Source organism: Nicotiana tabacum, chromosome 11 (assembly GCF_000715075.1).
Source record: "Nicotiana tabacum cultivar K326 chromosome 11, ASM71507v2, whole genome shotgun sequence".
NCBI lineage: Eukaryota > Viridiplantae > Streptophyta > Magnoliopsida > Solanales > Solanaceae > Nicotiana > Nicotiana tabacum.
This window is the reverse complement of record NC_134090.1, coordinates 144,173,323-144,197,629: the sequence shown is the minus strand read 5'-3', so window position 1 is coordinate 144,197,629 and position 24,307 is coordinate 144,173,323.

The window sequence follows — 24,307 nt, the reverse complement described above, 5'->3', positions numbered from 1 at the left end:
CCCTCAAATAGGATATGTCGGGTTCATCCGCCCTCAAATAGGATCTGTTGGGTTCATCCGCCCTCAAATAGGATATGTTGAGTTCATCCGCCCACAAATAGGATCTGTCGGGTTCATCTGCCCTCAAATAGGATCTGTGGGGTTCATCCGCCCTCAAATAGGATATGTTTGGGTTTATCCGCCCTCAAATAGGATCTGTCGGGTTCATCCGCCCTCAAATAGGATATGTCGGGTTCATCCGCCCTCAAATAGGATCTGTCGGGTTCATCCGCCCTCAAATAGGATATGTTGGGTTCATCCGCCCTCAAATAGGATATGTCGGGTTCATCCGCCCTCAAATAGGATATGTCGGGTTCATCCGCCCTCAAATAGGATATGTAGGGTTCATCCGCCCTCAAATAGGATATGTCGGGTTCATCTGCCCTCAAATAGGATCTGTTGGGTTCATCCGCTCTCAAATAGGATATGTTGAGTTCATCCGCCCTCAAATAGGATCTGTTGGGTTCATCCGCCCTTAAATAGGATCTGTCGGGTTCATCCGCCCTCAAATAGGATCTGTCGGGTTCATCCGCCCTCAAATAGGATATGTTGGGTTCATCCGCCCTCAAATAGGATTTGTCGGGTTCATCCGCCCTCAAATAGGATATGTTGGGTTCATCCGCCCTAAAAAGGATGTGTCGGGTTCTTCCGCCCTCAAATAGGATATGTTGGGTTCGTCCGCCCTCAAATAGGATATGTTGGGTTCATCCGCCCTCAAATAGGATATGTTTGGGTTTATCCGCCCTCAAATAGGATCTGTCGGGTTCATCCGCCCTCAAATAGGATATGTCGGGTTCATCCGCCCTCAAATAGGATATGTCGGGTTCATCCGCCCTCAAATAGGATATGTCGGGTTCATCCGCCCTCAAATAGGATATGTTGGGTTCATCCGCCCTCAAATAGGATCTGTCGGGTTCATCCGCCCTCAAATAGGATATGTTGGGTTCATCCGCCCTCAAATAGGATATGTCGGGTTCATCCGCCCTCAAATAGGATATGTTGGGTTCATCCGCCCTCAAATAGGATATGTCGGGTTCATCCGCCCTCAAATAGGATCTGTCGGGTTCATCCGCCCTCAAATAGGATATGTTGGGTTCATCCGCCCTCAAATAGGATATGTCGGGTTCATCCGCCCTCAAATAGGATATGTCGGGTTCATCCGCCCTCAAATAGGATATGTTGGGTTCATCCGCCCTCAAATAGGATATGTCGGGTTCATCCGCCCTCAAATAGGATCTGTCGGGTTCATCCGCCCTCAAATAGGATCTGTCGGGTTCATCCGCCCTCAAATAGGATATGTTGGGTTCATCCGCCCTCAAATAGGATCTGTCGGGTTCATCCGCCCTCAAATAGGATATGTTGGGTTCATCCGCCCTCAAATAGGATGTGTCGGGTTCTTCCGCCCTCAAATAGGATATGTTGGGTTCGTCCGCCCTCAAATAGGATATGTTGGGTTCATCCGCCCTCAAATAGGATATGTTTGGGTTTATCCGCCCTCAAATAGGATCTGTCGGGTTCATCCGCCCTCAAATAGGATATGTCGGGTTCATCCGCCCTCAAATAGGATCTGTCGGGTTCATCCGCCCTCAAATAGGATATGTTGGGTTCATCCGCCCTCAAATAGGATATGTCGGGTTCATCCGCCCTCAAATAGGATATGTTGGGTTCATCCGCCCTCAAATAGGATATGTCGGGTTCATCCGCCCTCAAATAGGATATGTCGGGTTCATCCGCCCTCAAATAGGATATGTTTGGGTTTATCCGCCCTCAAATAGGATCTGTCGGGTTCATCCGCCCTCAAATAGGATATGTTGGGTTCATCCGCCCTCAAATAGGATATGTCGGGTTCATCCGCCCTCAAATAGGATATGTTGGGTTCATCCGCCCTCAAATAGGATATGTCGGGTTCATCCGCCCTCAAATAGGATATGTCGGGTTCATCCGCCCTCAAATAGGATATGTTTGGGTTTATCCGCCCTCAAATAGGATCTGTCAGGTTCATCCGCCCTCAAATAGGATATGTCGGGTTCATCCGCCCTTAAATAGGATCTGTCGGGTTCATCCGCCCTCAAATAGGATATGTCGGGTTCATCCGCCCTCAAATAGGATATGTCGGGTTCATCCGCCCTCAAATAGGATATGTTGGGTTCATCCGCCCTCAAATAGGATATGTCGGGTTCATCCGCCCTCAAATAGGATCTGTTGGGTTCATCCGCCCTCAAATAGGATATGTTGGGTTCATCCGCCCTCAAATAGGATCTGTAGGGTTCATCCGCCCTCAAATAGGATTTGTCGGGTTCATCCGCCCTCAAATAGGATCTGTCGGGTTCATCCGCCCTCAAATAGGATATGTTGGGTTCATCCGCCCTCAAATAGGATCTGTCGGGTTCGTCCGCCCTCAAATAGGATATGTCGGGTTCATCCGCCCTCAAATTGGATCTGTTGGGTTCATCCGCCCTCAAATAGGATCTGTCGGGTTCATCCGCCCTCAAATAGGATCTGTCGGGTTCATCCGCCCTCAAATAGGATATGTTGGGTTCATCCGCCCTCAAATAGGATCTGTCGGGTTCATCCGCCCTCAAATAGGATATGTTGGGTTCATCCGCCCTCAAATAGGATGTGTCGGGTTCTTCCGCCCTCAAATAGGATATGTTGGGTTCGTCCGCCCTCAAATAGGATATGTTGGATTCATCCGCCCTCAAATAGGATATGTTTGGGTTTATCTGCCCTCAAATAGGATCTGTCGGGTTCATCCGCCCTCAAATAGGATATGTCGGGTTCATCCGCCCTCAAATAGGATCTGTCGGGTTCATCCGCCCTCAAATAGGATATGTTGGGTTCATCCGCCCTCAAATAGGATATGTCGGGTTCATCCGCCCTCAAATAGGATATGTCGGGTTCATCCGCCCTCAAATAGGATATGTTGGGTTCATCCGCCCTCAAATAGGATCTGTCGGGTTCATCCGCCCTCAAATAGGATATGTCGGGTTCATCCGCCCTCAAATAGGATCTGTCGGGTTCATCCGCCCTCAAATAGGATATGTGGGGTTCATCCGCCCTCAAATAGGATATGTCGGGTTCATCCGCCCTCAAATAGGATATGTCGGGTTCATCCGCCCTCAAATAGGATATGTCGGGTTCATCCGCCCTCAAATAGGATATGTTGGGTTCATCCGCCCTCAAATAGGATCTGTCGGGTTCATCCGCCCTCAAATAGGATATGTTGGGTTCATCCGCCCTCAAATAGGATATGTCGGGTTCATCCGCCCTCAAATAGGATATGTTGGGTTCATCCGCCCTCAAATAGGATATGTCGGGTTCATCCGCCCTCAAATAGGATCTGTCGGGTTCATTCGCCCTCAAATAGGATATGTTGGGTTCATCCGCCCTCAAATAGGATCTATCGGGTTCGTCCGCCCTCAAATAGGATATGTCGGGTTCATCCGCCCTCAAATAGGATCTGTTGGGTTCATCCGCCCTCAAATAGGATATGTCGGGTTCATCCGCCCTCAAATAGGATATGTTTGGGTTTATCCGCCCTCAAATAGGATCTGTCAGGTTCATCCGCCCTCAAATAGGATATGTCGGGTTCATCCGCCCTTAAATAGGATCTGTCGGGTTCATCCGCCCTCAAATAGGATATGTCGGGTTCATCCGCCCTCAAATAGGATATGTCGGGTTCATCCGCCCTCAAATAGGATATGTTGGGTTCATCCGCCCTCAAATAGGATATGTCGGGTTCATCCGCCCTCAAATAGGATCTGTCGGGTTCATCCGCCCTCAAATAGGATATGTTGGGTTCATCCGCCCTCAAATAGGATCTGTCGGGTTCATCCGCCCTCAAATAGGATATGTCGGGTTCATCCGCCCTCAAATTGGATCTGTTGGGTTCATCCGCCCTCAAATAGGATCTGTCGGGTTCATCCGCCCTCAAATAGGATCTGTCGGGTTCATCCGCCCTCAAATAGGATATGTTGGGTTCATCCGCCCTCAAATAGGATCTGTCGGGTTCATCCGCCCTCAAATAGGATATGTTGGGTTCATCCGCCCTCAAATAGGATGTGTCGGGTTCTTCCGCCCTCAAATAGGATATGTTGGGTTCGTCCGCCCTCAAATAGGATATGTTGGATTCATCCGCCCTCAAATAGGATATGTTTGGGTTTATCTGCCCTCAAATAGGATCTGTCGGGTTCATCCGCCCTCAAATAGGATATGTCGGGTTCATCCGCCCTCAAATAGGATCTGTCGGGTTCATCCGCCCTCAAATAGGATATGTTGGGTTCATCCGCCCTCAAATAGGATATGTCGGGTTCATCCGCCCTCAAATAGGATATGTCGGGTTCATCCGCCCTCAAATAGGATATGTCGGGTTCATCCGCCCTCAAATAGGATATGTTGGGTTCATCCGCCCTCAAATAGGATATGTCGGGTTCATCCGCCCTCAAATAGGATCTGTCGGGTTCATCCGCCCTCAAATAGGATATGTTGGGTTCATCCGCCCTCAAATAGGATCTGTCGGGTTCATCCGCCCTCAAATAGGATATGTCGGGTTCATCCGCCCTCAAATTGGATCTGTTGGGTTCATCCGCCCTCAAATAGGATCTGTCGGGTTCATCCGCCCTCAAATAGGATCTGTCGGGTTCATCCGCCCTCAAATAGGATATGTTGGGTTCATCCGCCCTCAAATAGGATCTGTCGGGTTCATCCGCCCTCAAATAGGATATGTTGGGTTCATCCGCCCTCAAATAGGATGTGTCGGGTTCTTCCGCCCTCAAATAGGATATGTTGGGTTCGTCCGCCCTCAAATAGGATATGTTGGATTCATCCGCCCTCAAATAGGATATGTTTGGGTTTATCTGCCCTCAAATAGGATCTGTCGGGTTCATCCGCCCTCAAATAGGATATGTCGGGTTCATCCGCCCTCAAATAGGATCTGTCGGGTTCATCCGCCCTCAAATAGGATATGTTGGGTTCATCCGCCCTCAAATAGGATATGTCGGGTTCATCCGCCCTCAAATAGGATATGTCGGGTTCATCCGCCCTCAAATAGGATATGTTGGGTTCATCCGCCCTCAAATAGGATACTGTCGGGTTCATCCGCCCTCAAATAGGATATGTCGGGTTCATCCGCCCTCAAATAGGATCTGTCGGGTTCATCCGCCCTCAAATAGGATATGTTGGGTTCATCCGCCCTCAAATAGGATATGTCGGGTTCATCCGCCCTCAAATAGGATATGTCGGGTTCATCCGCCCTCAAATAGGATCTGTTGGGTTCATCCGCCCTCAAATAGGATATGTCGGGTTCATCCGCCCTCAAATAGGATCTGTCGGGTTCATCCGCCCTCAAATAGGATATGTTGGGTTCATCCGCCCTCAAATAGGATATGTCGGGTTCATCCGCCCTCAAATAGGATATGTTGGGTTCATCCGCCCTCAAATAGGATATGTCGGGTTCATCCGCCCTCAAATAGGATCTGTCGGGTTCATTCGCCCTCAAATAGGATATGTTGGGTTCATCCGCCCTCAAATAGGATCTATCGGGTTCGTCCGCCCTCAAATAGGATATGTCGGGTTCATCCGCCCTCAAATAGGATCTGTTGGGTTCATCCGCCCTCAAATAGGATGTGTCGGGTTCTTCCGCCCTCAAATAGGATATGTTGGGTTCGTCCGCCCTCAAATAGGATATGTTGGATTCATCCGCCCTCAAATAGGATATGTTGGGTTCATCCGCCCTCAAATAGGATCTGTCGGGTTCATCCGCCCTCAAATAGGATATGTTGGGTTCATCCGCCCTCAAATAGGATGTGTCGGGTTCTTCCGCCCTCAAATAGGATATGTTGGGTTCGTCCGCCCTCAAATAGGATATGTTGGATTCATCCGCCCTCAAATAGGATATGTTTGGGTTTATCTGCCCTCAAATAGGATCTGTCGGGTTCATCCGCCCTCAAATAGGATATGTCGGGTTCATCCGCCCTCAAATAGGATCTGTCGGGTTCATCCGCCCTCAAATAGGATATGTTGGGTTCATCCGCCCTCAAATAGGATATGTCGGGTTCATCCGCCCTCAAATAGGATATGTCGGGTTCATCCGCCCTCAAATAGGATATGTTGGGTTCATCCGCCCTCAAATAGGATACTGTCGGGTTCATCCGCCCTCAAATAGGATATGTCGGGTTCATCCGCCCTCAAATAGGATCTGTCGGGTTCATCCGCCCTCAAATAGGATATGTTGGGTTCATCCGCCCTCAAATAGGATATGTCGGGTTCATCCGCCCTCAAATAGGATATGTCGGGTTCATCCGCCCTCAAATAGGATCTGTTGGGTTCATCCGCCCTCAAATAGGATATGTCGGGTTCATCCGCCCTCAAATAGGATCTGTCGGGTTCATCCGCCCTCAAATAGGATATGTTGGGTTCATCCGCCCTCAAATAGGATATGTCGGGTTCATCCGCCCTCAAATAGGATATGTTGGGTTCATCCGCCCTCAAATAGGATATGTCGGGTTCATCCGCCCTCAAATAGGATCTGTCGGGTTCATTCGCCCTCAAATAGGATATGTTGGGTTCATCCGCCCTCAAATAGGATCTATCGGGTTCGTCCGCCCTCAAATAGGATATGTCGGGTTCATCCGCCCTCAAATAGGATCTGTTGGGTTCATCCGCCCTCAAATAGGATGTGTCGGGTTCTTCCGCCCTCAAATAGGATATGTTGGGTTCGTCCGCCCTCAAATAGGATATGTTGGATTCATCCGCCCTCAAATAGGATATGTTTGGGTTTATCTGCCCTCAAATAGGATCTGTCGGGTTCATCCGCCCTCAAATAGGATATGTCGGGTTCATCCGCCCTCAAATAGGATCTGTCGGGTTCATCCGCCCTCAAATAGGATATGTTGGGTTCATCCGCCCTCAAATAGGATCTGTCGGGTTCATCCGCCCTCAAATAGGATATGTTGGGTTCATCCGCCCTCAAATAGGATCTGTCGGGTTCATCCGCCCTCAAATAGGATATGTCGGGTTCATCCGCCCTCAAATTGGATCTGTTGGGTTCATCCGCCCTCAAATAGGATCTGTCGGGTTCATCCGCCCTCAAATAGGATCTGTCGGGTTCATCCGCCCTCAAATAGGATATGTTGGGTTCATCCGCCCTCAAATAGGATCTGTCGGGTTCATCCGCCCTCAAATAGGATATGTTGGGTTCATCCGCCCTCAAATAGGATGTGTCGGGTTCTTCCGCCCTCAAATAGGATATGTTGGGTTCGTCCGCCCTCAAATAGGATATGTTGGATTCATCCGCCCTCAAATAGGATATGTTTGGGTTTATCTGCCCTCAAATAGGATCTGTCGGGTTCATCCGCCCTCAAATAGGATATGTCGGGTTCATCCGCCCTCAAATAGGATCTGTCGGGTTCATCCGCCCTCAAATAGGATATGTTGGGTTCATCCGCCCTCAAATAGGATATGTCGGGTTCATCCGCCCTCAAATAGGATATGTCGGGTTCATCCGCCCTCAAATAGGATATGTCGGGTTCATCCGCCCTCAAATAGGATATGTTGGGTTCATCCGCCCTCAAATAGGATATGTCGGGTTCATCCGCCCTCAAATAGGATCTGTCGGGTTCATCCGCCCTCAAATAGGATATGTTGGGTTCATCCGCCCTCAAATAGGATCTGTCGGGTTCATCCGCCCTCAAATAGGATATGTCGGGTTCATCCGCCCTCAAATTGGATCTGTTGGGTTCATCCGCCCTCAAATAGGATCTGTCGGGTTCATCCGCCCTCAAATAGGATCTGTCGGGTTCATCCGCCCTCAAATAGGATATGTTGGGTTCATCCGCCCTCAAATAGGATCTGTCGGGTTCATCCGCCCTCAAATAGGATATGTTGGGTTCATCCGCCCTCAAATAGGATGTGTCGGGTTCTTCCGCCCTCAAATAGGATATGTTGGGTTCGTCCGCCCTCAAATAGGATATGTTGGATTCATCCGCCCTCAAATAGGATATGTTTGGGTTTATCTGCCCTCAAATAGGATCTGTCGGGTTCATCCGCCCTCAAATAGGATATGTCGGGTTCATCCGCCCTCAAATAGGATCTGTCGGGTTCATCCGCCCTCAAATAGGATATGTTGGGTTCATCCGCCCTCAAATAGGATATGTCGGGTTCATCCGCCCTCAAATAGGATATGTCGGGTTCATCCGCCCTCAAATAGGATATGTTGGGTTCATCCGCCCTCAAATAGGATACTGTCGGGTTCATCCGCCCTCAAATAGGATATGTCGGGTTCATCCGCCCTCAAATAGGATCTGTCGGGTTCATCCGCCCTCAAATAGGATATGTTGGGTTCATCCGCCCTCAAATAGGATATGTCGGGTTCATCCGCCCTCAAATAGGATATGTCGGGTTCATCCGCCCTCAAATAGGATCTGTTGGGTTCATCCGCCCTCAAATAGGATATGTCGGGTTCATCCGCCCTCAAATAGGATCTGTCGGGTTCATCCGCCCTCAAATAGGATATGTTGGGTTCATCCGCCCTCAAATAGGATATGTCGGGTTCATCCGCCCTCAAATAGGATATGTTGGGTTCATCCGCCCTCAAATAGGATATGTCGGGTTCATCCGCCCTCAAATAGGATCTGTCGGGTTCATTCGCCCTCAAATAGGATATGTTGGGTTCATCCGCCCTCAAATAGGATCTATCGGGTTCGTCCGCCCTCAAATAGGATATGTCGGGTTCATCCGCCCTCAAATAGGATCTGTTGGGTTCATCCGCCCTCAAATAGGATGTGTCGGGTTCTTCCGCCCTCAAATAGGATATGTTGGGTTCGTCCGCCCTCAAATAGGATATGTTGGATTCATCCGCCCTCAAATAGGATATGTTTGGGTTTATCTGCCCTCAAATAGGATCTGTCGGGTTCATCCGCCCTCAAATAGGATATGTCGGGTTCATCCGCCCTCAAATAGGATCTGTCGGGTTCATCCGCCCTCAAATAGGATATGTTGGGTTCATCCGCCCTCAAATAGGATATGTCGGGTTCATCCGCCCTCAAATAGGATATGTCGGGTTCATCCGCCCTCAAATAGGATATGTTGGGTTCATCCGCCCTCAAATAGGATCTGTCGGGTTCATCCGCCCTCAAATAGGATATGTCGGGTTCATCCGCCCTCAAATAGGATCTGTCGGGTTCATCCGCCCTCAAATAGGATATGTTGGGTTCATCCGCCCTCAAATAGGATATGTCGGGTTCATCCGCCCTCAAATAGGATATGTCGGGTTCATCCGCCCTCAAATAGGATATGTCGGGTTCATCCGCCCTCAAATAGGATCTGTCGGGTTCATCCGCCCTCAAATAGGATATGTTGGGTTCATCCGCCCTCAAATAGGATATGTCGGGTTCATCCGCCCTCAAATAGGATATGTTGGGTTCATCCGCCCTCAAATAGGATATGTCGGGTTCATCCGCCCTCAAATAGGATCTGTCGGGTTCATTCGCCCTCAAATAGGATATGTTGGGTTCATCCGCCCTCAAATAGGATCTATCGGGTTCGTCCGCCCTCAAATAGGATATGTCGGGTTCATCCGCCCTCAAATAGGATCTGTTGGGTTCATCCGCCCTCAAATAGGATATGTCGGGTTCATCCGCCCTCAAATAGGATATGTTTGGGTTTATCCGCCCTCAAATAGGATCTGTCAGGTTCATCCGCCCTCAAATAGGATATGTCGGGTTCATCCGCCCTCAAATAGGATCTGTCGGGTTCATCCGCCCTCAAATAGGATATGTCGGGTTCATCCGCCCTCAAATAGGATATGTCGGGTTCATCCGCCCTCAAATAGGATATGTTGGGTTCATCCGCCCTCAAATAGGATATGTCGGGTTCATCCGCCCTCAAATAGGATCTGTCGGGTTCATCCGCCCTCAAATAGGATATGTTGGGTTCATCCGCCCTCAAATAGGATCTGTCGGGTTCATCCGCCCTCAAATAGGATATGTTGGGTTCATCCGCCCTCAAATAGGATGTGTCGGGTTCTTCCGCCCTCAAATAGGATATGTTGGGTTCGTCCGCCCTCAAATAGGATATGTTGGGTTCATCCGCCCTCAAATAGGATATGTTTGGGTTTATCCGCCCTCAAATAGGATCTGTCGGGTTCATCCGCCCTCAAATAGGATATGTCGGGTTCATCCGCCCTCAAATAGGATCTGTCGGGTTCATTCGCCCTCAAATAGGATATGTTGGGTTCATCCGCCCTCAAATAGGATCTATCGGGTTCGTCCGCCCTCAAATAGGATATGTCGGGTTCATCCGCCCTCAAATAGGATCTGTTGGGTTCATCCGCCCTCAAATAGGATATGTCGGGTTCATCCGCCCTCAAATAGGATATGTTTGGGTTTATCCGCCCTCAAATAGGATCTGTCAGGTTCATCCGCCCTCAAATAGGATATGTCGGGTTCATCCGCCCTCAAATAGGATCTGTCGGGTTCATCCGCCCTCAAATAGGATATGTCGGGTTCATCCGCCCTCAAATAGGATATGTCGGGTTCATCCGCCCTCAAATAGGATATGTTGGGTTCATCCGCCCTCAAATAGGATATGTCGGGTTCATCCGCCCTCAAATAGGATCTGTCGGGTTCATCCGCCCTCAAATAGGATATGTTGGGTTCATCCGCCCTCAAATAGGATCTGTCGGGTTCATCCGCCCTCAAATAGGATATGTTGGGTTCATCCGCCCTCAAATAGGATGTGTCGGGTTCTTCCGCCCTCAAATAGGATATGTTGGGTTCGTCCGCCCTCAAATAGGATATGTTGGGTTCATCCGCCCTCAAATAGGATATGTTTGGGTTTATCCGCCCTCAAATAGGATCTGTCGGGTTCATCCGCCCTCAAATAGGATATGTCGGGTTCATCCGCCCTCAAATAGGATCTGTCGGGTTCATCCGCCCTCAAATAGGATATGTCGGGTTCATCCGCCCTCAAATAGGATATGTCGGGTTCATCCGCCCTCAAATAGGATATGTCGGGTTCATCCGCCCTCAAATAGGATCTGTCGGGTTCATCCGCCCTCAAATAGGATATGTCGGGTTCATCCGCCCTCAAATAGGATCTGTCGGGTTCATCCGCCCTCAAATAGGATATGTTGGGTTCATCCGCCCTCAAATAGGATATGTTGGGTTCATCCGCCCTCAAATAGGATATGTCGGGTTCATCCGCCCTCAAATAGGATTTGTTGGGTTCATCCGCCCTCAAATAGGATATGTGGGGTTCATCCGCCCTCAAATAGGATATGTCGGGTTCATCCGCCCTCAAATAGGATATGTCGGGTTCATCCGCCCTCAAATAGGATATGTCGGGTTCATCCGCCCTCAAATAGGATATGTCGGGTTCATCCGCCCTCAAATAGGATATGTCGGGTTCATCCGCCCTCAAATAGGATATGTCGGGTTCATCCGCCCTCAAATAGGATATGTTGGGTTCATCCGCCCTCAAATAGGATATGTCGGGTTCATCCGCCCTCAAATAGGATATGTTGGGTTCATCCGCCCTCAAATAGGATTTGTTGGGTTCATCCGCCCTCAAATAGGATATGTGGGGTTCATCCGCCCTCAAATAGGATATGTCGGGTTCATCCGCCCTCAAATAGGATATGTCGGGTTCATCCGCCCTCAAATAGGATATGTCGGGTTCATCCGCCCTCAAATAGGATATGTTGGGTTCATCCGCCCTCAAATAGGATATGTCGGGTTCATCCGCCCTCAAATAGGATCTGTCGGGTTCATTCGCCCTCAAATAGGATATGTTGGGTTCATCCGCCCTCAAATAGGATCTATCGGGTTCGTCCGCCCTCAAATAGGATATGTCGGGTTCATCCGCCCTCAAATAGGATCTGTTGGGTTCATCCGCCCTCAAATAGGATATGTCGGGTTCATCCGCCCTCAAATAGGATATGTTTGGGTTTATCCGCCCTCAAATAGGATCTGTCAGGTTCATCCGCCCTCAAATAGGATATGTCGGGTTCATCCGCCCTTAAATAGGATCTGTCGGGTTCATCCGCCCTCAAATAGGATATGTCGGGTTCATCCGCCCTCAAATAGGATATGTCGGGTTCATCCGCCCTCAAATAGGATATGTTGGGTTCATCCGCCCTCAAATAGGATATGTCGGGTTCATCCGCCCTCAAATAGGATCTGTCGGGTTCATCCGCCCTCAAATAGGATATGTTGGGTTCATCCGCCCTCAAATAGGATATGTCGGGTTCATCCGCCCTCAAATAGGATATGTCGGGTTCATCCGCCCTCAAATAGGATATGTTGGGTTCATCCGCCCTCAAATAGGATATGTCGGGTTCATCCGCCCTCAAATAGGATATGTCGGGTTCATCCGCCCTCAAATAGGATATGTTTGGGTTTATCCGCCCTCAAATAGGATCTGTCAGGTTCATCCGCCCTCAAATAGGATATGTCGGGTTCATCCGCCCTTAAATAGGATCTGTCGGGTTCATCCGCCCTCAAATAGGATATGTCGGGTTCATCCGCCCTCAAATAGGATATGTCGGGTTCATCCGCCCTCAAATAGGATATGTTGGGTTCATCCGCCCTCAAATAGGATATGTCGGGTTCATCCGCCCTCAAATAGGATCTGTTGGGTTCATCCGCCCTCAAATAGGATATGTTGGGTTCATCCGCCCTCAAATAGGATCTGTAGGGTTCATCCGCCCTCAAATAGGATTTGTCGGGTTCATCCGCCCTCAAATAGGATCTGTCGGGTTCATCCGCCCTCAAATAGGATATGTTGGGTTCATCCGCCCTCAAATAGGATCTGTCGGGTTCGTCCGCCCTCAAATAGGATATGTCGGGTTCATCCGCCCTCAAATTGGATCTGTTGGGTTCATCCGCCCTCAAATAGGATATGTCGGGTTCATCCGCCCTCAAATAGGATCTGTCGGGTTCATCCGCCCTCAAATAGGATCTGTCGGGTTCATCCGCCCTCAAATAGGATATGTTGGGTTCATCCGCCCTCAAATAGGATCTGTCGGGTTCATCCGCCCTCAAATAGGATATGTCGGGTTCATCCGCCCTCAAATAGGATCTGTCGGGTTCATCCGCCCTCAAATAGGATATGTTGGGTTCATCCGCCCTCAAATAGGATGTGTCGGGTTCTTCCGCCCTCAAATAGGATATGTTGGGTTCGTCCGCCCTCAAATAGGATATGTTGGGTTCATCCGCCCTCAAATAGGATATGTTTGGGTTTATCCGCCCTCAAATAGGATCTGTCGGGTTCATCCGCCCTCAAATAGGATATGTCGGGTTCATCCGCCCTCAAATAGGATATGTTGGGTTCATCCGCCCTCAAATAGGATATGTTTGGGTTTATCCGCCCTCAAATAGGATCTGTCGGGTTCATCCGCCCTCAAATAGGATATGTCGGGTTCATCCGCCCTCAAATAGGATATGTCGGGTTCATCCGCCCTCAAATAGGATATGTCGGGTTCATCCGCCCTCAAATAGGATCTGTCGGGTTCATCCGCCCTCAAATAGGATATGTTGGGTTCATCCGCCCTCAAATAGGATCTGTCGGGTTCATCCGCCCTCAAATAGGATATGTTGGGTTCATCCGCCCTCAAATAGGATATCTGTCGGGTTCATCCGCCCTCAAATAGGATCTGTCGGGTTCATCCGCCCTCAAATAGGATATGTTGGGTTCATCCGCCCTCAAATAGGATTTGTCGGGTTCATCCGCCCTCAAATAGGATATGTTGGGTTCATCCGCCCTAAAAAGGATCTGTAGGGTTCATCCGCCCTCAAATAGGATATGTTGGGTTCATCCGCCCTCAAATAGGATATGTCGGGTTCGTCCGCCCTCAAATAGGATATGTCGGGTTCATCCGCCCTCAAATTGGATCTGTTGGGTTCATCCGCCCTCAAATAGGATATGTCGGGTTCATCCGCCCTCAAATAGGATCTGTCGGGTTCATCCGCCCTCAAATAGGATCTGTTGGTTCATCCGCCCTCAAATAGGATATGTCGGGTTCATCCGCCCTCAAATAGGATCTGTCGGGTTCATCCGCCCTCAAATAGGATATGTTGGGTTCATACGCCCTCAAATAGGATCTGTCGGGTTCATCCGCCCTCAAATAGGATATGTCGGGTTCATCCGCCCTAAATAGGATGTGTCGGGTTCTTCCGCCCTCAAATAGGATATGTCGGGTTCGTCCGCCCTCAAATAGGATATGTTGGGTTCATCCGCCCTCAAATAGGATATGTTTGGGTTCATCCGCCCTCAAATAGGATCTGTCGGGTTCATCCGCCCTCAAATAGGATATGTCGGGTTCGTCCGCCCTCAAATAGGATATCTGTCGGGTTCATCCGCCCTCAAATAGGATCTGTCGGGTTCATCCGCCCTCAAATAGGATATGTTGGGTTCATCCGCCCTCAAATAGGATTTGTCGGGTTCATCCGCCCTCAAATAGGATATGTTGGGTTCATCCGCCCTAAAATAGGATCTGTAGGGTTCATCCGCCCTCAAATAGGATTTGTCGGGTTCATCCGCCCTCAAATAGGATCTGTCGGGTTCATCCGCCCTCAAATAGGATATGTTGGGTTCATCCGCCCTCAAATAGGATCTGTCGGGTTCGTCCGCCCTCAAATAGGATATGTCGGGTTCATCCGCCCTCAAATTGGATCTGTTGGGTTCATCCGCCCTCAAATAGGATATGTCGGGTTCATCCGCCCTCAAATAGGATCTGTCGGGTTCATCCGCCCTCAAATAGGATCTGTTGGTTCATCCGCCCTCAAATAGGATATGTCGGGTTCATCCGCCCTCAAATAGGATCTGTCGGGTTCATCCGCCCTCAAATAGGATATGTTGGGTTCATCCGCCCTCAAATAGGATCTGTCGGGTTCATCCGCCCTCAAATAGGATATGTTGGGTTCATCCGCCCTCAAATAGGATGTGTCGGGTTCTTCCGCCCTCAAATAGGATATGTTGGGTTCGTCCGCCCTCAAATAGGATATGTTGGGTTCATCCGCCCTCAAATAGGATATGTTTGGGTTTATCCGCCCTCAAATAGGATCTGTCGGGTTCATCCGCCCTCAAATAGGATATGTCGGGTTCATCCGCCCTCAAATAGGATCTGTCGGGTTCATCCGCCCTCAAATAGGATATGTTGGGTTCATCCGCCCTCAAATAGGATATGTCGGGTTCATCCGCCCTCAAATAGGATTCTGTCGGGTTCATCCGCCCTCAAATAGGATATGTTGGGTTCATCCGCCCTCAAATAGGATCTGTCGGGTTCATCCGCCCTCAAATAGGATATGTTGGGTTCATCCGCCCTCAAATAGGATATGTCGGGTTCATCCGCCCTCAAATAGGATATGTTGGGTTCATCCGCCCTCAAATAGGATATGTCGGGTTCATCCGCCCTCAAATAGGATCTGTCGGGTTCATTCGCCCTCAAATAGGATATGTTGGGTTCATCCGCCCTCAAATAGGATCTATCGGGTTCGTCCGCCCTCAAATAGGATATGTCGGGTTCATCCGCCCTCAAATAGGATCTGTTGGGTTCATCCGCCCTCAAATAGGATATGTCGGGTTCATCCGCCCTCAAATAGGATATGTTTGGGTTTATCCGCCCTCAAATAGGATCTGTCAGGTTCATCCGCCCTCAAATAGGATATGTCGGGTTCATCCGCCCTTAAATAGGATCTGTCGGGTTCATCCGCCCTCAAATAGGATATGTCGGGTTCATCCGCCCTCAAATAGGATATGTCGGGTTCATCCGCCCTCAAATAGGATATGTTGGGTTCATCCGCCCTCAAATAGGATATGTCGGGTTCATCCGCCCTCAAATAGGATCTGTTGGGTTCATCCGCCCTCAAATAGGATATGTTGGGTTCATCCGCCCTCAAATAGGATCTGTAGGGTTCATCCGCCCTCAAATAGGATTTGTCGGGTTCATCCGCCCTCAAATAGGATCTGTCGGGTTCATCCGCCCTCAAATAGGATATGTTGGGTTCATCCGCCCTCAAATAGGATCTGTCGGGTTCATCCGCCCTCAAATAGGATATGTTGGGTTCATCCGCCCTCAAATAGGATGTGTCGGGTTCTTCCGCCCTCAAATAGGATATGTTGGGTTCGTCCGCCCTCAAATAGGATATGTTGGGTTCATCCGCCCTCAAATAGGATATGTTTGGGTTTATCCGCCCTCAAATAGGATCTGTCGGGTTCATCCGCCCTCAAATAGGATATGTCGGGTTCATCCGCCCTCAAATAGGATCTGTCGGGTTCATCCGCCCTCAAATAGGATCTGTCGGGTTCATCCGCCCTCAAATAGGATATGTTGGGTTCATCCGCCCTCAAATAGGATCTGTCGGGTTCATCCGCCCTCAAATAGGATATGTTGGGTTCATCCGCCCTCAAATAGGATGTGTCGGGTTCTTCCGCCCTCAAATAGGATATGTTGGGTTCGTCCGCCCTCAAATAGGATATGTTGGGTTCATCCGCCCTCAAATAGGATATGTTTGGGTTTATCCGCCCTCAAATAGGATCTGTCGGGTTCATCCGCCCTCAAATAGGATATGTCGGGTTCATCCGCCCTCAAATAGGATCTGTCGGGTTCATCCGCCCTCAAATAGGATATGACGGGTTCATCCGCCCTCAAATAGGATATGTCGGGTTCATCCGCCCTCAAATAGGATATGTCGGGTTCATCCGCCCTCAAATAGGATCTGTCGGGTTCATCCGCCCTCAAATAGGATATGTCGGGTTCATCCGCCCTCAAATAGGATCTGTCGGGTTCATCCGCCCTCAAATAGGATATGTCGGGTTCATCCGCCCTCAAATAGGATATGTCGGGTTCATCCGCCCTCAAATAGGATATGTCGGGTTCATCCGCCCTCAAATAGGATATGTGGGGTTCATCCGCCCTCAAATAGGATATGTTGGGTTCATCCGCCCTCAAATAGGATATGTCGGGTTCATCCGCCCTCAAATAGGATCTGTTGGGTTCATCCGCCCTCAAATAGGATATGTCGGGTTCATCCGCCCTCAAATAGGATCTGTCGGGTTCATCCGCCCTCAAATAGGATCTGTCGGGTTCATCCGCCCTCAAATAGGATATGTTGGGTTCATCCGCCCTCAAATAGGATCTGTCGGGTTCATCCGCCCTCAAATAGGATATGTCGGGTTCATCCGCCCTCAAATAGGATCTGTCGGGTTCATCCGCCCTCAAATAGGATCTGTCGGGTTCATCCGCCCTCAAATAGGATATGTTGGGTTCATCCGCCCTCAAATAGGATCTGTCGGGTTCATCCGCCCTCAAATAGGATATGTTGGGTTCATCCGCCCTCAAATAGGATGTGTCGGGTTCTTCCGCCCTCAAATAGGATATGTTGGGTTCGTCCGCCCTCAAATAGGATATGTTGGGTTCATCCGCCCTCAAATAGGATATGTTTGGGTTTATCCGCCCTCAAATAGGATCTGTCGGGTTCATCCGCCCTCAAATAGGATATGTCGGGTTCATCCGCCCTCAAATAGGATCTGTCGGGTTCATCCGCCCTCAAATAGGATATGTTGGGTTCATCCGCCCTCAAATAGGATATGTCGGGTTCATCCGCCCTCAAATAGGATATGTCGGGTTCATCCGCCCTCAAATAGGATATGTCGGGTTCATCCGCCCTCAAATAGGATATGTCGGGTTCATCCGCCCTCAAATAGGATCTGTCGGGTTCATCCGCCCTCAAATAGGATATGTCGGGTTCATCCGCCCTCAAATAGGATCTGTCGGGTTCATCCGCCCTCAAATAGGATATGTCGGGTTCTTCCGCCCTCAAATAGGATATGTTGGGTTCGTCCGCCCTCAAATAGGATCTGTTGGGTTCATCCGCCCTCAAATAGGATATGTTGGGTTCATCCGCCCTCAAATAGGATCTGTTGGGTTCATCCGCCCTCAAATAGGATTTGTCGGGTTCATCCGCCCTCAAATAGGATCTGTCGGGTTCATCCGCCCTCAAATAGGATATGTCGGGTTCATCCGCCCTCAAATAGGATCTGTCGGGTTCATCCGCCCTCAAATAGGATATGTTGGGTTCATCCGCCCTCAAATAGGATATGTCGGGTTCATCCGCCCTCAAATAGGATATGTCGGGTTCATCCGCCCTCAAATAGGATATGTTGGGTTCATCCGCCCTCAAATAGGATATGTCGGGTTCATCCGCCCTCAAATAGGATCTGTTGGGTTCATCCGCCCTCAAATAGGATATGTTGGGTTCATCCGCCCTCAAATAGGATCTGTAGGGTTCATCCGCCCTCAAATAGGATTTGTCGGGTTCATCCGCCCTCAAATAGGATATGTTGGGTTCATCCGCCCTCAAATAGGATATGTCGGGTTCATCCGCCCTCAAATAGGATATGTTGGGTTCATCCGCCCTCAAATAGGATATGTCGGGTTCATCCGCCCTCAAATAGGATCTGTTGGGTTCATCCGCCCTCAAATAGGATATGTTGGGTTCATCCGCCCTCAAATAGGATCTGTCGGGTTCGTCCGCCCTCAAATAGGATATGTCGGGTTCATCCGCCCTCAAATAGGATCTGTTGGGTTCATCCGCCCTCAAATAGGATATGTCGGGTTCATCCGCCCTCAAATAGGATATGTTTGGGTTTATCCGCCCTCAAATAGGATCTGTCAGGTTCATCCGCCCTCAAATAGGATATGTCGGGTTCATCCGCCCTTAAATAGGATCTGTCGGGTTCATCCGCCCTCAAATAGGATATGTCGGGTTCATCCGCCCTCAAATAGGATCTGTTGGGTTCATCCGCCCTCAAATAGGATTTGTCGGGTTCATCCGCCCTCAAATAGGATCTGTCGGGTTCATCCGCCCTCAAATAGGATCTGTCGGGTTCATCTGCCCTCAAATAGGATATGTTATGTTCATCCGCCCTCAAATAGGATATGTCGGGTTCATCCGCCCTCAAATAGGATATGTCGGGTTCATCCGCCCTCAAATAGGATATGTCGGGTTCATCCGCCCTCAAATAGGATATGTTGGGTTCATCCGCCCTCAAATAGGATATGTTTGGGTTTATCCGCCCTCAAATAGGATCTGTCGGGTTCATCCGCCCTCAAATAGGATCTGTCGGGTTCATCCGCCCTCAAATAGGATCTGTCGGGTTCATCCGCCCTCAAATAGGATATGTTGGGTTCATCCGCCCTCAAATAGGATCTGTCGGGTTCTTCCGCCCTCAAATAGGATATGTTGGGTTCGTCCGCCCTCAAATAGGATATGTTGGGTTCATCCGCCCTCAAATAGGATATGTTTGGGTTTATCCGCCCTCAAAATAGGATATGTCGGGTTCATCCGCCCTCAAATAGGATATGTCGGGTTCATCCGCCCTCAAATAGGATATGTGGGGTTCATCCGCCCTCAAATAGGATATGTCGGGTTCATCCGCCCTCAAATAGGATATGTCGGGTTCATTCGCCCTCAAATAGGATATGTTGGGTTCATCCGCCCTCAAATAGGATATGTTGGGTTCATCCGCCCTCAAATAGGATATGTCGGGTTCATCCGCCCTCAAATAGGATCTGTCGGGTTCATCCGCCCTCAAATAGGATATGTTGGGTTCATCCGCCCTCAAATAGGATATGTCGGGTTCATCCGCCCTCAAATAGGATATGTTGGGTTCATCCGCCCTCAAATAGGATATGTCGGGTTCATCCGCTCTCAAATATGATCTATTGGGTTCATCCGACCTCAAATAGGATATGTTGGGTTCATCCGCCCTCAAATAGGATCTGTCGGGTTCGTCCGCCCTCAAATAGGATATGTCGGGTTCATCCGCCCTCAAATAGGATCTGTTGGGTTCATCCGCCCTCAAATAGGATATGTCGGGTTCATCCGCCCTCAAATAGGATCTGTCGGGTTCATCCGCCCTCAAATAGGATATGTTGGGTTCATCCGCCCTCAAATAGGATATGTTGGGTTCATCCGCCCTCAAATAGGATCTGTCGGGTTCATCCGCCCTCAAATAGGATCTGTTTGGTTCATCCGCCCTCAAATAGGATATGTTGGGTTCATCCGCCCTCAAATTGGATCTGTCGGGTTCATCCGCCCTCAAATAGGATATGTCGGGTTCATCCGCCCTCAAATAGGATCTGTCGGGTTCATCCGCCCTCAAATAGGATATGTCGGGTTCATCCACCCTCAAATAGGATATGTCGGGTTCATCCGCCCTCAAATAGGATCTGTTGGGTTCATCCGCCCTCAAATAGGATATGTTGGGTTCATCCGCCCTCAAATAGGATCTGTTGGGTTCATCCGCCCTCAAATAGGATCTGTCGGGTTCATCCGCCCTCAAATAGGATCTGTCGGGTTCATCCGCCCTCAAATAGGATATGTCGGGTTCATCCGCCCTCAAATAGGATCTGTCGGGTTCATCCGCCCTCAAATAGGATATGTTGGGTTCATCCGCCCTCAAATAGGATGTGTCGGGTTCTTCCGCCCTCAAATAGGATATGTTGGGTTCGTCCGCCCTCAAATAGGATATGTTGGGTTCATCCGCCCTCAAATAGGATATGTTTGGGTTTATCCGCCCTCAAATAGGATCTGTCAGGTTCATCCGCCCTCAAATAGGATCTGTCGGGTTCATCCGCCCTCAAATAGGATCTGTCGGGTTCATCCGCCCTCAAATAGGATATGTTGGGTTCATCCGCCCTCAAATAGGATCTGTCGGGTTCATCCGCCCTCAAATAGGATCTGTTGGGTTCATCCGCCCTCAAATAGGATATGTTGGGTTCATCCGCCCTCAAATTAGGATCTGTCGGGTTCATCCGCCCTCAAATAGGATATGTCGGGTTCATCCGCCCTCAAATAGGATCTGTCGGGTTCATCCGCCCTCAAATAGGATATGTCGGGTTCATCCACCCTCAAATAGGATATGTCGGGTTCATCCGCCCTCAAATAGGATATGTGGGGTTCATCCGCCCTCAAATAGGATCTGTCGGGTTCATCCGCCCTCAAATAGGATCTGTTTGGTTCATCCGCCCTCAAATAGGATATGTTGGGTTCATCCGCCCTCAAATTGGATCTGTCGGGTTCATCCGCCCTCAAATAGGATATGTCGGGTTCATCCGCCCTCAAATAGGATCTGTCGGGTTCATCCGCCCTCAAATAGGATATGTTGGGTTCATCCGCCCTCAAATAGGATCTGTTGGGTTCATCCGCCCTCAAATAGGATCTGTCGGGTTCATCCGCCCTCAAATAGGATCTGTCGGGTTCATCCGCCCTCAAATAGGATATGTCGGGTTCATCCGCCCTCAAATAGGATCTGTCGGGTTCATCCGCCCTCAAATAGGATATGTTGGGTTCATCCGCCCTCAAATAGGATGTGTCGGGTTCTTCCGCCCTCAAATAGGATATGTTGGGTTCGTCCGCCCTCAAATAGGATATGTTGGGTTCATCCGCCCTCAAATAGGATATGTTTGGGTTTATCCGCCCTCAAATAGGATCTGTCAGGTTCATCCGCCCTCAAATAGGATCTGTCGGGTTCATCCGCCCTCAAATAGGATCTGTCGGGTTCATCCGCCCTCAAATAGGATCTGTCGGGTTCATCCGCCCTCAAATTGGATATGTTGGGTTCATCCGCCCTCAAATAGGATTTGTCGGGTTCATCCGCCCTCAAATAGGATATGTTGGGTTCATCCGCCCTAAATAGGATGTGTCGGGTTCTTCCGCCCTCAAATAGGATATGTTGGGTTCGTCCGCCCTCAAATAGGATATGTTGGGTTCATCCGCCCTCAAATAGGATATGTTTGGGTTTATCCGCCCTCAAATAGGATCTGTCGGGTTTATCTGCCCTCAAATAGGATCTGTCGGGTTCATCCGCCCTCAAATAGGATATGTCGGGTTCATCCGCCCTCAAATAGGATCTGTCGGGTTCATCCGCCCTCAAATAGGATATGTTGGGTTCATCCGCCCTCAAATAGGATATGTCGGGTTCATCCGCCCTCAAATAGGATATGTCGGGTTCATCCGCCCTCAAATAGGATATGTTGGGTTCATCCGCCCTCAAATAGGATATGTTGGGTTCATCCGCCCTCAAATAGGATATGTCGGGTTCATCCGCCCTCAAATAGGATCTGTTGGGTTCATCCGCCCTCAAATAGGATATGTTGGGTTCATCCGCCCTCAAATAGGATCTGTTGGGTTCATCCGCCCTCAAATAGGATCTGTCGGGTTCATCCGCCCTCAAATAGGATCTGTCGGGTTCATCCGCCCTCAAATAGGATATGTCGGGTTCATCCACCCTCAAATAGGATATGTTGGGTTCATCCGCCCTCAAATAGGATATGTTGGGTTCATCCGCCCTCAAATAGGATATGTCGGGTTCATCCGCCCTCAAATAGGATCTGTTGGGTTCATCCGCCCTCAAATAGGATATGTTGGGTTCATCCGCCCTCAAATAGGATCTGTTGGGTTCATCCGCCCTCAAATAGGATCTGTCGGGTTCATCCGCCCTCAAATAGGATCTGTCGGGTTCATCCGCCCTCAAATAGGATATGTTGGGTTCATCCGCCCTCAAATAGGATATGTTTGGGTTTATCCGCCCTCAAATAGGATCTGTCGGGTTCATCCGCCCTCAAATAGGATATGTCGGGTTCATCCGCCCTCAAATAGGATCTGTCGGGTTCATCCGCCCTCAAATAGGATATGTTGGGTTCATCCGCCCTCAAATAGGATATGTTGGGTTCATCCGCCCTCAAATAGGATTTGTCGGGTTCATCCGCCCTCAAATAGGATATGTTGGGTTCATCCGCCCTAAATAGGATGTGTCGGGTTCTTCCGCCCTCAAATAGGATATGTTGGGTTCGTCCGCCCTCAAATAGGATATGTTGGGTTCATCCGCCCTCAAATAGGATATGTTTGGGTTTATCCGCCCTCAAATAGGATCTGTCGGGTTTATCTGCCCTCAAATAGGATCTGTCGGGTTCATCCGCCCTCAAATAGGATATGTCGGGTTCATCCGCCCTCAAATAGGATCTGTCGGGTTCATCCGCCCTCAAATAGGATATGTTGGGTTCATCCGCCCTCAAATAGGATATGTCGGGTTCATCCGCCCTCAAATAGGATCTGTCGGGTTCATCCGCCCTCAAATAGGATATGTTGGGTTCATCCGCCCTCAAATAGGATATGTCGGGTTCATCCGCCCTCAAATAGGATATGTTTGGGTTCATCCGCCCTAAATAGGATGTGTCGGGTTCTTCCGCCCTCAAATAGGATATGTTGGGTTCGTCCGCCCTCAAATAGGATATGTTGGGTTCATCCGCCCTCAAATAGGATATGTTTGGGTTTATCCGCCCTCAAATAGGATCTGTCGGGTTCATCCGCCCTCAAATAGGATATGTCGGGTTCATCCGCCCTCAAATAGGATATGTCGGGTTCATTCGCCCTCAAATAGGATCTGTCGGGTTCATCCGCCCTCAAATAGGATATGTTGGGTTCATCCGCCCTCAAATAGGATCTGTCGGGTTCATCCGCCCTCAAATAGGATCTGTCGGGTTCATCCGCCCTCAAATAGGATCTGTCGGGTTCATCCGCCCTCAAATAGGATATGTTGGGTTCATCCGCCCTCAAATAGGATATGTTGGGTTCATCCGCCCTCAAATAGGATCTGTCGGGTTCATCCGCCCTCAAATAGGATATGTTGGGTTCATCCGCCCTCAAATAGGATATGTCGGGTTCATCCGCCCTCAAATAGGATCTGTCGGGTTCATCCGCCCTCAAATAGGATATGTCGGGTTCATCCGCCCTCAAATAGGATATGTCGGGTTCATCCGCCCTCAAATAGGATCTGTCTGGTTCATCCGCCCTCAAATAGGATGTGTCGGGTTCTTCCGCCCTCAAATAGGATGTGTCGATCCGCCCTCAAATAGGATATGTCGGGTTCATCCGCCTCAAATAGGATATGTCGGGTTCATCCGCCCTCAAATAGGATCTGTTGGGTTCATCCGCCCTCAAATAGGATATGTCGGGTTCATCCGCCCTCAAATAGGATATGTTGGGTTCATCCGCCCTCAAATAGGATCTGTCGGGTTCATCCGCCCTCAAATAGGATATGTTTGGGTTTATCCGCCCTCAAATAGGATCTGTCGGGTTCATCCGCCCTCAAATAGGATATCTCGGGTTCATCCGCCCTCAAATAGGATCTGTCGGGTTCATCCGCCCTCAAATAGGATATGTTGGGTTCGTCCGCCCTCAAATAGGATATGTTGGGTTCATCCGCC